A 7,078-nucleotide genomic window follows, 5' to 3' on the forward strand; every position below is an offset into this window, starting at 1 on the left:
TTGATATGCATACTGCTAACAATATTGTACCTGTGAAGTTTTCTTTCTCTTACAAGCACGATATTGTATGTACGGTTCATTTGAGGCTGGAGCGACCAGATGAACCACACAGGTATTGTATTCTCCGTGTGAAACGCGTCGAGAATTGAATAATTCTCTTGCATCCTTTCTGCATTGTAATGTAGTTGGATTTATGTTAGATTGCTTAAAATTGTTGCGTTGTTATGCTTTGTTACAGTTTTCTTTGCTTGATCATGAGTTATGTTCGGCTTCTTGCATTGTCAGTTGCATTTTGCCCCCACCTTCGGGCGCATATCTTTATCTGTAGCTTGTACGCTTTGTCTAAGTCTTCGGCCTTGTCAAAAATGGGTCGTTCTGGACTTTGACATTCACTCCCGTCATTGTTATGACTTTCGAGTTCTGTCAAAGAGGGGCAACTGTGGACACCCCATTTTTGACCGTCCTCAAGACTTGGACGTCATCGTTTGAACACTCGATGATCATCCATGTTCATTCGTTTTGAGTTCCCGGAGGCCTCGGCCTAGCGCCCTGCCTCAAGATCTCTTAACTTGTTTGTTTTGTGCTTGGTTGGACCAAACACTTGTTGGTTTTTGCTTTGGAGGGTAGAGAGTGGCTTGTCTGCCATTCCCTAAACCCACCGGCCATGGCTTAAGGCCACCGGCCCTGGTTTCTTGCCATCGGCCATGGACGGTCGGTTGGCACCATTGATGGACGGTCGGTCGACACCATTGACGGTCGATCGCCCGTTGACGATCGGTCGGCACCATTTGATGGTCGGTCGGTCGATCGGCACCATTGATGGACGGTCGGTCGCCCGTTGACGATCGGTCGGCACCATTTGATGGTTGGTCGGTTATGGTCGGTCGGTCGATTGTGGTCGGCCGATCGGTCAGCACCATTGATGGTCAGTCGGCCATCTTTGTTAGCCGATTGGCCATTTCATTTTTTTTTTTTTTTTGCTGGCTGAACCCTCGGTTTTAGCTTCTTGAGGAAGCTTGAACCTTTTAAACCTTTGTTTTAGCTTCTTGAGGAAGCTTGAACCTTTTGCTCTAGCTTCTCCAATAAGCTTGACCCTTTTGCTTAAGCTTCTTTGAGAAGCTTTGACCCTTTCTTGAGGCTTCTCCAAGATGCCTTGGCTCTCTTCCTCTATAAAAAAACGAACCCTCCTCTCCATCTCTCAGGGTTAGAAAAAATTTGGCTAGAGCATTGCATACTCCCCTCCATAACTCTCCATTCCAAGCTCAAAACACCCTTTTTCTTGGCCATTTACACTACACCTCTAAGCCTAACACCTCCACCATCCATTCCAGCACCTTGGAACTCATTTTCAGAGGTTGAAGGCTCATTTTCTTGGTCCAGAAGTCACTGCATTGCTGTGCTACAAGGGTAAGTCTCAATTTCCCCCATTTTTACACTATGTTGCTCTATACCTTAGCTTCATTTGCAAGCATTTTTGGACTTCGACATAAACTAGAAAAAGTTTTTTTTTGATCTTCTAAACATGTTTGTTTAAGGACTCTTTTCTGTATGGGGTCATCTTCCCCCTTGCATGGTTCATTTTCTCATGTTTTGAGCTATGTATTAGAGCATTTGCATTGGCCTTGGTTTGGCCTCTTAGCCACTGAAATCCAGTGGATTTTCAATGGCTTAGATGTGTCTTTGAGTCTCAAAATCAGAGAGGGGTGACCCTCTCACCCCTTGTTCTCTTTACTAGCATTGTTGGCTTTCCAAAGGGACTCTTTTTTGCATGCATTGAAGTCATGTTTCAGGCCTCATTTTGTGAGTTTTAAGGTCTTCCTAAGCTCTGTCAAGAGCCCATTTTTCCATATTTTATGTCTATGATGCATGTGTAGAGCAATCCCATTCAAGGCCTTTCAAAGGGACCTTTCTTTGCATGTTTCCTAGACTGATTTCAGGGCCTTTTTGGTGAGTTTTAGGGCTGTCATAACTCATTTTCAGAGGTGGTTTTGCCCTTTTGTTTGTCTATCATATAGGTGTAGAATACTCCCTTGCATGACCTTCCAAAGGAGCCCCTCATTTTTGCATGCATTAACTGAGTTTCAGTGGGTATTTGGGCATATTTTGGCATGAAATGCTTCTTTTTTTTGGCTGGTTTAATGAGCTTTCATATGCTTCATATAGTTGTAAAACAACTCATGGTTCACTAGCTTTCTTTGCATGCTTTGTGGGCCCTTGATTTTAGCACTTTTTGGCCATGTCATAAACTGATATTGTGCTTATTTTTGACTGCCCTAGTTCTGTTTTTGGGTCTCATGATTGAATGATATTTGTTTTGCATGCTTGTAGTTTAATACCCATGCTTAAATTTGAGATTTGAGGTCCATTGCATGCATGTGCTGAGGTGTGTTCATGTTTTGAGGCCATTTTACATCACATTTGGGAGCCTATATGAATCCATATTGCCATATTTTGTACTCCTTAAGTGTGCTTGAGAGTTGTGCATGAATGCCTTGTTTTCGAACCATTGAATGAGCTCCATTTTCTTGCATGTTGAGCCACCATTTTAGGCCATTTCCCCACTGTTTCAGACCTGCCTAGGGTCTATTTGGGGTTAGTTTTGCCTTTGGTGCATTGCTTTGGGTACCTCTAGTGTAACGCACTTCACTAGTTTCGGTACCCGGGCCCCCTAGCTTGCATTGTGTGACATATTTGCATGTTTTGGGACCATATTGCATGCTGTTTCAGAGCTGTAATCTATGTTATTCTATACCATATTGCATCCCTTGCCATGCTTTGGTAGAGTGGTATGTTATGCCTTAGGGTTGGTCCTTTGTATCCGTGCAAGTTTGCATGTGTTTCGGTTGTCTCATTTCCATCCTAATGGCCACTGATGTGAGCGTGGCTGAGGTCCACTCATGTTGGTGTAAGTCCATCGTGCATTGTGTATGCCATTTCATAGCATTGCGTATGCTAGGTTGCATGCTAGAGTATTGTGTATGCCATGTTACATCAAGCATTGTGTATGCCATTTCATAGCATTGTGTATGCTAGGTTGTATGTTAGTCGCATTGTGTATGCCATCTCATTTGCATTGTGTTTAGGATAGGAGTTAGCCCAAGCACAGGAAACGAGGGATGTTTGTACTCCGAGTGACGGAACGTGTCTCAATTCCCAGTCGCCGACACTCCGGATTACCCATGATGGAGTTTAGGCCTGGTTGTGTTTCCATGTGCATTCATTTTACATTGAGTCGTGCAATTCCACTCCTCGGTCATCATGCATCGAGATGCGTGATTGGTGGCACGAGGATCGAGGTGTGCATACATATGTGAAAATACATTGTCATGCCCCTTTCTTGCTCTCTATTGCAGCAAATCAGAAATCAGCAGCCTTCTAGAGCTTCGCACAGCATTCCGGGATTAATTGCAAACAGAGGCGAATCGGGGCATTGCAATCGATTTCCGCGCAAGGCAACTCGAGCATGCATCTTTCATCATTCTGAACAGAGCTGAGGCGGTCCATGAATTTGCATACTAGTTTATTTGCTTTCCTAGTTAATTTGTTAATTAATTAGGATTTTGTAATATTTAATTGTTCATTCGGACTGTAATTATTTATTCGGACTGTATTATTTATTCGGACCCTCCGAGCGAGGGCACAATTGTAATAAGTGTGCGTGTGTGTGATGTATGTCTTCCAACCCCACGTCTTTCTCCCTTTTATTTACCAGCTTATGATGGTTAGATTAGGGCATGTTTCAATTAGCATACTTATGCTTGCATGTTTGCATCATTCATCTGTATTGCATGCACCGGGCTCGGCGCATCATACTAACTGTATTTTTATTTCAATTCCAAATTGGATACGTGTTAGCTGTAGCATCATCATATGCCATGTTTAGAATAGCCGAGCCTATTGTAGTTGCATTTTTTGCATGTGTTGCATTAGGCATTTCAGCATAGTTAGGATCATGCATGGATTTCTAACATAGCTTTTGTTTTGGCTTGGAGTACTCGGTAAGTTTTATGCTTTAGCATCGTTGCATGCGTGTGAGTAACTGCCATGATAGCATGCTTACCATGAGGCTACGTGCTTATGTGATATAACTGTCTGAATGCCTGTGGGTGAAGGTTGGATTATCTGAATTAGAATAATGCATGGACTGTGAGTTCTAAGCCCACTAGATAGTGGCAAAACCATCTTTTCTAAGCCCACCTGAGGGTGGCAAAATCTGCATTTTAAGCCTACTTGCGAGTAGCAAACCGCTTTCAAAAATAAACATAAAATGTTTTATTCCAATTCAGGCGATCCGGTCTATACTTGTATGCTGTGCGCATCACATAGTAAATCTAGGCTAATAACTGGAATAAGAGCGCATAATGTTTTCAAAACTCGATATCATGGTTAGTAGAGGCCGATCTTTGATCGGGTGAGTGAGGGTGCTCACGAAGTGACCTTCCCCAATCGTACCCAAGTTCCCGAGCCGAGGCAACTTTGGTGATTACGGACATGTGGCCTTAGGCAAACGAGTCAAGGTTTCCTAAATTTTCCAAAACAAAATATTTAGGTGGCGACTCTGTATCTGGTAAAGTAGTTCATGTTTGACACTTCTTTCTAAAAATCTTTTTTTCAAAACGATTTGCCAGATTTGGACTCTTTGATGATTTATCAGTCTTGCATTGCACTCTACGAGATTAGATACAGGACCGTGACTTTGAGTCCTGAACTGTAGTGAGCCCAAATGAACAAAACAGGATTCCCTCCCGGAACGTTCGGGGACGTCTACAGCAGTAAGTACAACTCTGGTAATCCTTAGGTCGGTGTCTGTAAGTAGACTATACAAGTACTACCAAATTGTCATTTTTACCGGTATTAATCGGAAGGCTCGATACCTATCCGCGCGGGTTTTCGGTCTTTCACCCTGGACTCTCAGGCCAACTTGTTCAATATCATCTACACCACCTATCAAGGCTTACCAACATATTTACCCTAAAACCATTTCATCAAAACTTGTTTCTCAACATTCTTCTCTCAATGCAAGTTTTCAAATTAACTTTCAAAGTTTAATGTAATCAAATGAATTGATATGTCAATTTCACAAGATGAATATAAATACTTTTATTCCGATTCATCATCCAAGGACTAACACAATTCCCTCTTCTCAAGTATCCTCAACAATTAGTCATTTCAAGACTATTTCAACGTTTTGAACAATAATTTCCAAAATGAACAATAATTTTCATATTCCATGAAATTCATCATTTATATAAACATAAATAAGAAATTTTGCAAACATCCATTTATTTTGACACACAAAATAAATATAACAATATCATTTATGGATTTTCAATTTCTTTTAAAAATCTTCAATTTCTAGATTTTCTCACCAAAACTATACAACTCAAATCTTTTGAAAGAAAACTTTCCAAAATCACATTTTCTTCAATCAACGACGATCAAAACCCATAAGATTTTTTTTAAAAGAACAAGAGACAAACCCACTTTCAAAATCACTCAACTTCTTGAATCAACAATCAATTTTCAAAGCTATCGAAAGATGATTTCAAAAATCATCTAGATCTTGCAAAAATATATATGTAACTCTAAGAAAATCCCTACCTTAAGTATTAAAGAAGAATTGAAATGACATCCCAAAATCAACGATGCCTAAACTCAATCTCCACCGCCCACAACGAAGCCTTCAAGATGATAATCAACTTTGATGAAGAACTTAGGTCTAAATCCCAATGGATTTGGAGAAATCAAAAAGAGAAGATGACTTCTAGAGAGTAGCTCTAGATCTGAAATTCTTGAGAGTTTTAGAGAGAGAGAACTGAAAAAGTGATATGAAATATCATATTCACGAACTGATATAACGTGGTCCACTCGAGCGTCAAACACAACCTTCCGCTCGAGCGTCGAATACACTTTCCTAGTACTTTTGCAGACAGGTCAAACTTCTGGAACCAAACATTCTCCGCTCGAGCGCATAAACAGCCACTCGAGTGGAAAAGCAACTTCAAATGCATTTTGCATTTTTTGCTTCAGGGGCACTGCCCCTCGTCCTTGCCTAGGTGTTGCGCCAAACTCGCCAAGGGACGCTACCCCTTGGACCCCCTCGAGCTGACCGGGGAGCTCGATCCCCGACCTACTCAGTGAAGTGGCAAAACATGAAAGAATTAACTTCTGATACAACTCTGCAAGGCACAATTCGAATTGTATTCGCATCTAAAGGTTTGGAGACATTATTCGTTCCAAACACACCACTACAACCTGATAGCCAAAATAAGGGGACTACATGGAAACTGTCATGACCCCAAACCGCCCCTAGTAGTTTGGTGCCGTGATGGCCAGTAATCCGAGATTACCGAAGGCCAACTTTCAAAAGTGCAACACAATCAGAGTATAATAAAGGGGGCTCACAAATGCGGAAGCAATAAATCAAAATACAAGTGGTCCCTAAGAGCAGTGCGTAGATCAAATGAAATGGCATATATCTTTACAACTTGAATACAACAAAGCAAAATACGTATTACATCTTGATCAAAAGGCTTCTCAAGCCGACATATACAAAATGACAGTGAATACAAGCCAAGAAGCATGATTTTCAAGATTCGCCGACATAAAAGAAATGACATCGCCGACATGAATACAAACAAAGCTGACAAAATCATGGATCCAAAACAAGCTTTCAAAAACACAGTCTAGCCGTCGCCGACGTCCTGCTCATCACCTACATATATATAGAGAGGGTGAGCTTGGATACTCAGTGAATGGTACTAGTAATAAAGGTTTTGCATGAATATAGCCGAAGTCTTTCAAAATGAAACATGCCAAAAACCATACGAATATTAGCCGAGATCCTTTCAGAGCAAAACACATCAAACTTTATCAAAGTAAGGGATGGACCGTATTCATCTATCATGTCTTACAAGTCTCAAGGGATGCTTACTGGCATCGACAAAACGCAAATCAAGCTTTCCGAACAAACAAATCCACGCGGTAAACCGTCAGTGGCAAAGCATAGACTGCACGATCCGTAATCGATTAGTCGAAGGTACTGCGAAAGTTTATAGTCCTCCACCACAAGGGACTT

The sequence above is a fragment of the Camellia sinensis genome, chromosome 11 (genome assembly GCF_055761805.1).
Source record: "Camellia sinensis isolate YWXY chromosome 11, ASM5576180v1, whole genome shotgun sequence".
Classification (NCBI taxonomy): domain Eukaryota; kingdom Viridiplantae; phylum Streptophyta; class Magnoliopsida; order Ericales; family Theaceae; genus Camellia; species Camellia sinensis.